General features: G+C 31.8%; 1 long non-coding RNA gene across 1 annotated transcript; it reads left to right on the plus strand.

Moving 5' to 3' along the window:
- Positions 1-246: 246 nt before the first annotated feature.
- LOC140856110 (uncharacterized) lies at positions 247-6841 on the plus strand. Its single transcript, XR_012139495.1, has 2 exons — positions 247-330; positions 6692-6841. It is a non-coding gene; the product is annotated as an uncharacterized lncRNA (long non-coding RNA).
- The last annotated feature ends 3666 nt before the right edge of the window (positions 6842-10507 follow it).

Here is a 10507-nt window from a genome sequence, read left to right on the forward strand (position 1 = left end):
TGAATCGGATTTTGTGCGCACGCCAATCAGAAATTAATGCCCACTTTTCCTCCCTTTTAGTGTGTAAGAAAGAAGTGATATCACCCTTTGTTAATATGTAAAACCTGGGAGCAAATCAGTTTTGGGTGGGCGGCACAAAAAGGATAGAGTCTAAGGCTCATTGGACTCTCATCTCCTATTCAAATTAGGACTCTCCTCTTAACCTATTTAAGTAGCACCTTATGGGACGGTTTGGGGGTTAAGAGATGAGGTTTACACATCCAAAAAGAAAGAAATTGGCATGAAGAAAAATAAGGAGAGAGGGCATGGCATCTTGATTCTTGGCATGAGGTATTCTCTATCTCCCTATCTCTTCTTTGTTACACAACTAATTGTTGGTTGTTTGGACATCTCTTTCTCTTCCTCTTGTCCATGTTTAGACATGGATGTCTCCTCTTTTCTTTGTTCAAAAGTTGGATAAAATTCTTATATCTCTATTGTAGAGATTTGGTGCATAGATTTTAAGAAAAAAAGAGAAGAAAGAATTCTTCTCATGATCTCTAGCGTAGAGATCAAGATCCTCCTACATCTTCTTATTCTCTAAAAGTATTTTAAGAGAAAAAATTTTTCAACCATCAAGATGCGATCTTTGCAAGGGAGCTAGCACCCTGGTAAGATCAAAAGGCTTCTGATCAGATCAGAGTCTCGTATGGATATCCGTAGAGGTCGGATGCTTATACGGCTAAAAGGGACCTTCGAAAAATATCTATGATCATCAGTTCGCATTGAAGATTAATCTATGTCCAGATATATTTTATATTTATTTTTTTTATTTGATTTCTATATCTGAATCTTATCTCATATATGATAATCCTGTTTATGGATTGAAGATTTGATCTTATGTATGCTTAGATTCAATTAGATTTAATTTAAAAAAAAATTAAAATTTTACTGCATATTTATTTTCAAAAAAATATACATACATGAAATCATAAAACTCTAATAGTGGTATCAGAGTCATGTCATATACATGAGATTAAGATTTAGATTTGAAATCTGTAGAGAAAAATTTCAGATCTAAAAGTTTTATGTCGTTCTGATATAAGATTGCCCTGGCATAACTTGTTATGCTGAATGATTATCCTAGAACGATGTTAAAATTTTTAATTAGATTAAATTTTTAGATCTGATTTTTTTCAGTATATATGTGATATATATTTTATTATTTAGATCTGAAAAGAGTTTCGAGATCTGTTTTGATTCATATATATGATATATGAAAGTATGTTTAGGACTGAAATTTATTTCAATGACCTAAACTTGTTTATGTATGTGATACATATTTGTATGTATGATCTGAAATTATTTTGAGATCAAAATTTACTCTTCATGCAAAGAATTTAGATCTAAAAATTTTGATTTAAGATCTAAAATTAGTATTTGTGCGTGAGGGATTGGTCATGGGTAGACAAGTTAGGTCCTGTAATTTGATTACGCTAAAGAATTTTTGATTTGATCATGCTGGATCTAAATCGATTTAACAGTTGATCAAATCGAGTCAAGTGTTGATTAAGATAAGGTCAATAGAGTTTAAGATCATACAATTATTGTTCATCAAATCGATTAACACCCATATGTAGAATTAATTAAACCTAAGGACCTAATTTGGCTCTATGGCTCGAGTCTGATTCACCTAAGCTAACCTATTCGGATCAATTATCCAATTGGTGTCTAAGACAAGTAATTGAAATTTGAGTTTAGGATTATGATTACTCGAGATTGTGACTTTTGTGATATTTGAACTTAGGTTATGATCATGAGGAATATGATCGACATAAAAGAAAAGATTCAATATTTGAATTTTGAATCAATAGATATTATGATAAAATTTATGCATAAGTGGTATATGACGTCTATAATAGAATTGATGAGTTATATCTTAGATTTCAATTAGTAAGATTGACCTGAGGATGAGAAGTGTTGACCCTGAAATGAAGTGGGAGGTATTGATATGTTATGTTGGGTATACTCAATAATTTTAGAATGCTAAACTTATATGGATGGAGATTATGATATTTTTTTTGATTTTGATGTTAATTGTCTAATCATTATAAATTTTGAATTATCAAAAGAAAGTTAGTTAGGATGTGGTCTCAGAAGAAATTGCGTTATATGAGAGAGAAATATTTTTGAGCATTAAACCTATAAGAGGTCATATATGAAATTTGAATTTAGATAAAAAATATATTTGAATTTTATTATGAGAATATAAGATATACATCTTAGTAAAATCTTTGATTATTCAAAATATCATATATGGATCTGATTTCTTGATTTTGTCAAGTTGTATTTAATTTTAAGTCAAAAGTTTGCTTTTCTAAATGGATCTAGGGTATTTTGATATTATTGTTAAATCGAATAAGAAAATTTATTTTGTTAGAGTATGATATACATGTTACGATAAAATTTTTAATAATTTATATTACTATCTTTGGATTAGATCCTTTAATTTTTTTTATAATTATTAAAGATAGTGGAGCGTATTAATTATTCAAATCAAAGTTTAGATTTTTGAATTTATCTAAGATATCTTGCTATTGTTAAATTTTGAATGACTTATATAAGTTTTAATATATAAGGGATAAGATTTTACTTAGATTTATCGATTGATGTTAAAGGTTGTGATGAAGTAAGCTCTACAAGAAGAAAAAAAAATCAAGTTGATTCTACTTACAAAGATATTGACTTGAGTTCTTCTAGTTTGTTTGAGTTGAAGTTAATTTTTTTAAAAAGAGATGTTAGCTTGAGAATTATCTAAATGATTGTAAAATAAATTCAAGATTAACTCTAATTAATTCTAGACATGTTAGATTCTTGAGGAGTGATGAAGCTTATGCAATGATTTCAAACATAGAAAGTGGATCAAGATTTAATTTTAATGTGCTATACCCAAATGACAATAAAGATAAAGAAACTTAAAGTTTTGCTCTAAGATCTATATAAAAATTTGAAAGTTGGATCTATCTTTGATTAATCTAATATACAAAGATATTTTTATCTTTAATAAACTTATATAATTTGGTAAGTTAAGATCAGAGTGCACAGCAAAAGTATGGTGATTTAAATTGATTAGAAATATTAATCCTTTAAATCAAAAGATATTATAATAGAATATATTAGTTGCAAATAAGAAAGAATTTTATTGATAATGAAAGGATGCTACTGATATTTTTGACCTAATCTGATCATAGACGTGTAATTTTTGTCAGTAGATTATTTTATTACAGATAATGCTAAAAAATTCTAGATATCTCAAGTTTATTGTTAACAGCTTGATAGTTCTTTTGTTAGTTCAAATCTAGAATATCTTGACACAGATCTTATTTTTCAAGATTTAACATTGTTACTCGAACTGACGTAGAAGGTTGAGATTTTTCTAAGAAGAAAGTTCAGTTGTTAAAATTATTGGAAGGTCAAAAGAAAAAGAAGCCTGTAATTATAAGGAGTGTTTGATGTTTAGGCTATCTTTAGTTTCTATTAAAGGTAATGAGTTAATCAATCAATATAATAGATAAAGAATTTTGAGATTTTAATATTAGGTCAAAATGTTATTGTTTGTTAGAAAAAAAAATTGAGAAACTGATACAAAGGGAATGAATGTGAAATGTCACATAATTTTTGTTATATTAAGATCTTATGAAACAAGTACTATATAAGGCAGACTATTAAAAGCTCGAGGATGACATAAACAATATACTTTTAAAGTTATTGATCAAGCAAAGTTAATTTTGAGGATGAAATTATTTTAAGAAGAGAAGAATATAATAACCCAGTTCCCCATTTGGGCCCTTGGACTAGATCCAAATTTTAGATGCCCAAAATCCTTAAAAAAAAAAAATCAAAACCTCACGTGTTGTGCATGTGAGGCTGGGAGAAGGAAGACTCCCATCGGGAGTCTTCCTCTTCTCTGACTTTGGCTGGAAAAATCGTGTTTAGGAGTCTTCCTCTTCTCCGACTTTGGCTGAAAAAATCGTGTTTGGGGCTTTCAAAATTTTGGATTAAATTTTTAAAAATCCATGTATAAAAGGGTTCTTCCCCTCCCTTAAATTTCCTCATGAATTCCTTGAGAAACCATTATCGATTCCTTAGAAAATCACTGCCATTCTCCTAAGTTTTCCTTTCGAGTTTTTTTGATCTATGCTGAAAAAAGAACGCCGGCCTTTTCTTCTTTTGGCATTGTCGGACCGAGGTAACTAGATCACTCTTCCCTCTCTTCCTTTCTTTGGCCTTGCAGTCACTGTCGTCGCATGAATTTAGACCGACGAGCCATCGATTTGGGCATGAATAGGGCTCCTCTGTTTTGAAGTCTTTTCCTCTATTTTGCCATCGACCACAGTTGGCCATGGTCGTAGATGGATTCATAGCCTCGCTGCTTATGGGAGCTAGCATAGGTGGCCGGTTCCGAGCTTCCACCATCACCTTTGGGAGAAGAAGAAAAGAATAGGCATCCCCTATTTTTGGAAGGAGAAAAGAGAAAAATAGAGGATTTTCTTTTCTCTCTTCCCTCTTTATTTTCTTTTCTTTCTTAATTAAATTAATTAATTATTTATTTTTTCTCTCTTATTTTAATTGTTGGATTATGGGATTGGTTGGTAGATCCTTGATGAATTTCAATTGAGGATTCTAGAAATATGAATTTTATTTCATGAACTTTATTTTAAAATATTAAATTTGATTCTGTAGTAATTTTTCAAGCAAAGAATATTAATTAAGGTTCTTGAGATCTAGATTGTAAACCTAATAAATTTCTCTCTCTACTTTCTCTTTCTATCAATTTCTCTTCCTATTTTCTCTCGATTTTCTCTCTCTATAATTTTCTCTCTCTTCATGATTTTTTCTCTCTAAAAATCTCATGGATCAATAGAGGTTCCAGATACCTACGTAATCTAGATAGATTGGTTGACTCTAGAAGAATCTTGGACTTATAATGTTTAGAAATTTTTTCGTAATTTTTCTGTCCTTAATCGTGCATGATTTTTATGTTTAATCCTAATCATGTAGATATACAATTATTGTACAAGAAAATATCGAGTAAATATCTTGATTTCAAGTTCGTAGATTGAGGAGCTCATCGATTTCTGTATTTAAATCGATCATCTGTAGAGATAAGAATCTCCGTACATGATCACTATTATATATGTTATTTTTACCATTGGATTTGTATCGTTGAATTTATATCATTGGAGTTAGATGGATGGATTTGTCATGCTTGAAATACATCTGTTTCATGTATAATTTTTAGCATGAGTATATTATGTGTTGATTAGATATATGTGCACTAATAATTAAAAGTATGACTATATAGATCTGATATACTTGTTTTAATAATGTTTCAAATTAAAATTGATATGATAAATTCAACATGAAACAAAAAGATATAGTTTAGATTAGTATCATCGTGGAATAGCCTGTCAGGAGCTTATGCCTAGAACAGCCTTCATGGGCTTATACTTGGATCAGCTGATCAAAAATTCATGTCAGGGACAGCCCGCTAGGAGCTTATACCTGGGATAGCCCCCACAGGCTTTAGAGCTGTCCAGACGGGCCAACCCATCCTGACCCGCCTCTAAATAGGTCAAGATGGGCTGGTCCATTTAACTGACGGATTGAAAAAATCCTAATCCGACCTGATCCATCATGGGCCATGGGTTAAACAGGCCAACCCGTCAAAATTTTAAAAAAAAATCTGTAAATAGTAATATAAACTGAATTTCATATTCAATTTGAGCTCAAATCAACCTATCAAAGTCTCATATCTCAATTCTTAGAGTCATAAAATAAAATTGTCAAACTTAAACTAAATATTTAATACAACCTAAGCTTAAAAGACTTTCAGTTTCAATTTTCAAACTAATTTAGAGGTAAATCAAAGTCCCAAAAAATTATCCTTTGTATCATCATTGTGGTCCTTATCATTCAATTCTTCATTTTCTTCCTCTTCTTCATCGATTATCTCTTCAATAACATTAAAACCCTCTTTTAAAATATATATATAAATAAAAAGAGACGGATCAACCGGTCCTGATCCATCCTGACCTGTCCACTCAAACGGGGTGGGTCATTTGATCTGCTTTTAAATAGGTTGCTAAAATATAAATCCAATCCGTCCCATTTACATGACGGGACGAGCCAACCCGATGGGCCCAACCCAAATTGACAGCTCTAACGGGCTCAGACTTTCATACGTGGGACAGCCTCTAGGAGCTTATGCCTAGTATAGTCCGTCATGAGCTTATGTCTGGGACAGTCTGTCAGAAGCTCATACCTGGGATAACTCCCATGGGCTTACGCGTGGAATTTTGAATCAGACCAAGAATTGAGGCATGATCTTGATTAGTCCAAAGCTGGAAAGAAAAAATTAAAAAAACTGGATATGTGATAAGATAAATAGATGACAAGACATAAAATTCATGCTGAATAAAAGGCTTTCACTAATCGATATATGATAACACATCTCTTTTGATAAGACAGATGATTGACATATATTTAACATATATTTTATAGATATTAATAATATTTTGGATATTGAATATGAGATTTTATACTATATTGCTTATCAGTATTTTCAGATTATATTATTATACTGATGTGATATATGAGATTTTTACTGGACTGTAAAGCTCACACCCCTCCATTTCTCTTTTTTTCTCAGAATTGCAGGATGCTCATAATTTGCTATGGTATAGATTTGTGAGTAAGCGGATGCATAGACAGAGTGGTATTGATACCTGATCAGAGGATTGAAGGAATTTAATTTGTAATAATGTATGTTTTACTAATTATTGAAATTAGGCATTATGGATGTTGAGGTTGTAATGAATTATTTTAGATCTTGTATATTCTTTAGAACTTGTCCTAAAGAGTGTGTGGCCATCACGTATCCAATCTGGATGTGGGGTTCGGAGCATGACAACTGACCTCCAAGGAAGAATGCCAAACTAGGACTTTGGCCATATTCAAGATGTGAGGTTTACTTCTTTATACACATCGTCGTTGGATCGGACAAGGGTCACTCTGGTCTTTATTTGTACCAAACACATAGTAATTTGGTTTTGGGGTACTTTGAAAATTTGATTTCACATTATTAGTAATCTGATTATCATACTAAATATATCAATCAAGATTTCCAGTAATTTTACTGTAATATTACCTACATGTTCCAAACATAGTAATCAATATTATCGATAATTTAATGATGGCAATATATCTTGAAAGTAATCCATATTACCTTCAAAAATTATCTGACGATGCATCAAATGCAACCTAAATGAAATCTCTATATGTTTACATCAATATGTTTAGATAATTGTTTTATGCAGAGTCCTTTACATTTATTTAAGTATGATAATATGCACTTATTTGTACGATGAGATTTTCATTATAAACAAAAATACATAGTTGTTATAAATGATGAGACAGATCATAAAATATTGTCTCTCGGTTGAAAGAATTAGATTTTTTTTTGATAAATTCCTCGATAAATTGTGATAACTTGGTAAATACATCTTAGTCAAAGCTATGTCATGTCATATATAATAAATCATTTCTATTTTACTACGACTCATCTTACCAAATAAGCTTCGCTGTAAATTTACCAAAACTGGGATTTCTTTTTGCTCGTGTCCAAGCCATTCCAAAGGAGGCAAGAGAGTTTGAGCTTGGTGAGTTGAGATGCTACGTGGTGCTTATTTGGGATGCAATTTGTTGGCAAAGCCTCAACGTGGGACTGGTGGCTGTCATATTTAGTGCCTCCTTACTATTTGGTGGTATTATGGTAGCAATACTTATCCCTATGGGAGAGATATTACCGGTCGTCTTTTTAAATGAGAAATTTAATGATAGTAAAGTGGTCATTTTAGTCTTGTCTCTTAGGGGTTTTGCCTCATATTTGTATGGTGAATTGAAGCAAAGCAAGAAATTAAAGCAAACTGCAGAAGTGGAACTTCCCTTACCTACGCCATGAAAATTCTATTATCATATTAATGGTATGTCATTTTAAAGAAAGTTCCATTGCTCTAAAGCAAAAAACTAAAGTTCAACGGTGGAACTTCTCGTGCTTGTGTCATGAAATTATTATTATCATATTAGTGGTCAGTCATTTTGAAGACAACTATACACCACGAAGTCCTATTGCTCTAGTCTTACTATCAAAGTCCGATCTCTTTTTTACTCATCTATTTTGGATTGAGATTGATTGGTTAGAGGATTTCTCAAGCTTGGAGGAATTTTATCAACCAAAATGGTGCGTGAGAAGATTTTAGTTTTGTAGACATAATGAGCTTAAATTTCCATTTGAATTGGAAGGTTTTGATTTGTTCCTTTTTCTGGGTTTTGGGGGTTCTTACTTAATTTTCTCATAATAATTTGCTTTTGTTTGCACTAGTAATAATGCATGTGCAAATCAACATGGCTACAACTAAAGCTTTTAGATATAGGGACAATTAAAGGAAATAAAAACTAATATACATCACTTATAAAGTTATTTAAAATTTATTATATTATATTAATGGTAATAAAATCAAGTTATGCTATGATCAATAAATTGCTATCAATTTGGATGTTGGATGTGACTTATAGTATGCAAAAAAAAAAAAAATCAATGCAGGAGATTGGGACCATCTACTTAAAGTCCATCAATATTACAATAATTTTCTCCATGAAAATCTATTCATGATCAATATAAATTGCAGAAAGCACAATAAAGTTATTGATATTATTATTGGTACAAGCGAACGATCATATCATTCTAGTATGAGCACATTCATAAAATCAAAAAACAAAAGGTCCTGCAAGACTCACGGGCAAGTCTTATTTGTAGCTAGGTTCCACCTTCGTGTGCTCAGCAATGTAAGATATAACCCAATCTGCCGTGCTATTTGTCTTTTGAAAGATATACCGAATAGACATTATGATGAAATCATGAAAAAAAATCCAGATGACATGGAGGAGTGGATGGACAGCTGCTTCGTATCATGCTGGATTGAGTAGATAATGATGGTATAATCTCTCTTTATGAAAACCCTATCCATCTGTAGCTCTCGTATGGCGCAGATGATACCCACTTAGACGGCTCAAAGCTTCGCTCTCGAGACTGAAGGCTCAAAAAGATACGAGTCCTTTGTCACCAGTAATCTGATATTCTGATCCCCGATGATATAGCCAGCACTAAGGATGGCAATTTGGTCCAACCGTCGAATATCCGATCTGATCGACCCAGATGGGGCGAGTATGGATTTTAGAAAAAAAAATCCGAAGCAAGTATAGGTCGGGTATGGGTAATAGCATATACGGCCCTGATTTGATATATGTATATATGTGTGTATACACATCCAGCACAAAATCTTAGCCATCTAAACTTCTTGTATTTGGCCACTCTGCATCCCCTAAGCTTTCGTATTTAGCCACTCTCCCTCCCACCTAATTAGGGCTCCTGAAGATGGAAAAAATAAAAGAAAATTGGGAGAAAAGACTCCTTTAAGCTTTCCTATTCAGTCACTCCAAGCCTGTCATCTGATTGAAACTTTTGAGGATGAAAAAAATAGAATAAAATTGAGAGAAAATGAAAAAAATTAAGAAAAATAGAGGAATAGTGGAAAAAATTGAGAGATAAGATCTTTTCTTATGTAGATTGTCATTTTTTTTTCTTTTCATTTTTTTTTCTCTTCATTTCTTTCTTTTTTTCGGAGATCTATGGGAATGGAGAGCACTTGTAGGAGATTGGAGAGATCCAAGGGGTTTTTTAAGTCTCCATGGGATTTTTTCTCTATGTGGCCACTCCAAGTCTCCCACATGATTAGGACTCTTGAGGATGAAAAAAGAAAGAGAAAAACTGAGAGAAAACGAAGGGTAAATCAAACAAAAAGAAGGAAAAGTTGAAAAAATTGAGAGGTAAGACCTTTTCCCACATCGATTGTCTTTTTTTTTTTTTTTTGCTTCTTTTTTTTTTCTTTTAATTATCTTTTTCAGAGATCTTTGGGAAAGGAGAGAACTTAAGAGAGATTAGAGAGGTTTCCTAAGTTTTGATTGGGTTTTTTTCTCAAGTGCATGGATTATGTGCAAGTTGTGGTGGTGCGAGTTGGTTCCTTAAGGTTTTGAGAGCTTAATCTTGATAAAAAGATGATATTTTATAGGATTAGAGACATGATAGATAGAGACAAAAGAGGGCCATTGTATAATTTTTTTTAAAAATTGTATAGAGATTTTGTTATATCTGATCCAACCCAACTTGTTCTTGGAGTCTGACTCATCCCAACCTGAGACGGATATGGATATAAATTTTTTTTCTTATGAGACAAGTACGAATACTCGATCGATATTCGATTTTTATCATCTTTAGCTAGCACTACTCCAGCCATCTTTAATATTATTATCAAAATTAACTTTGACAAATCTCCAAGGATGAAACTCCCAGAAAATAAAAATAACCCTTCGAATCACTGTAAAAGTAGCATGAGAGTCTCAAAAATCA

The sequence above is a fragment of the Elaeis guineensis genome, chromosome 3 (assembly GCF_000442705.2).
Source record: "Elaeis guineensis isolate ETL-2024a chromosome 3, EG11, whole genome shotgun sequence".
Lineage (NCBI taxonomy): Eukaryota > Viridiplantae > Streptophyta > Magnoliopsida > Arecales > Arecaceae > Elaeis > Elaeis guineensis.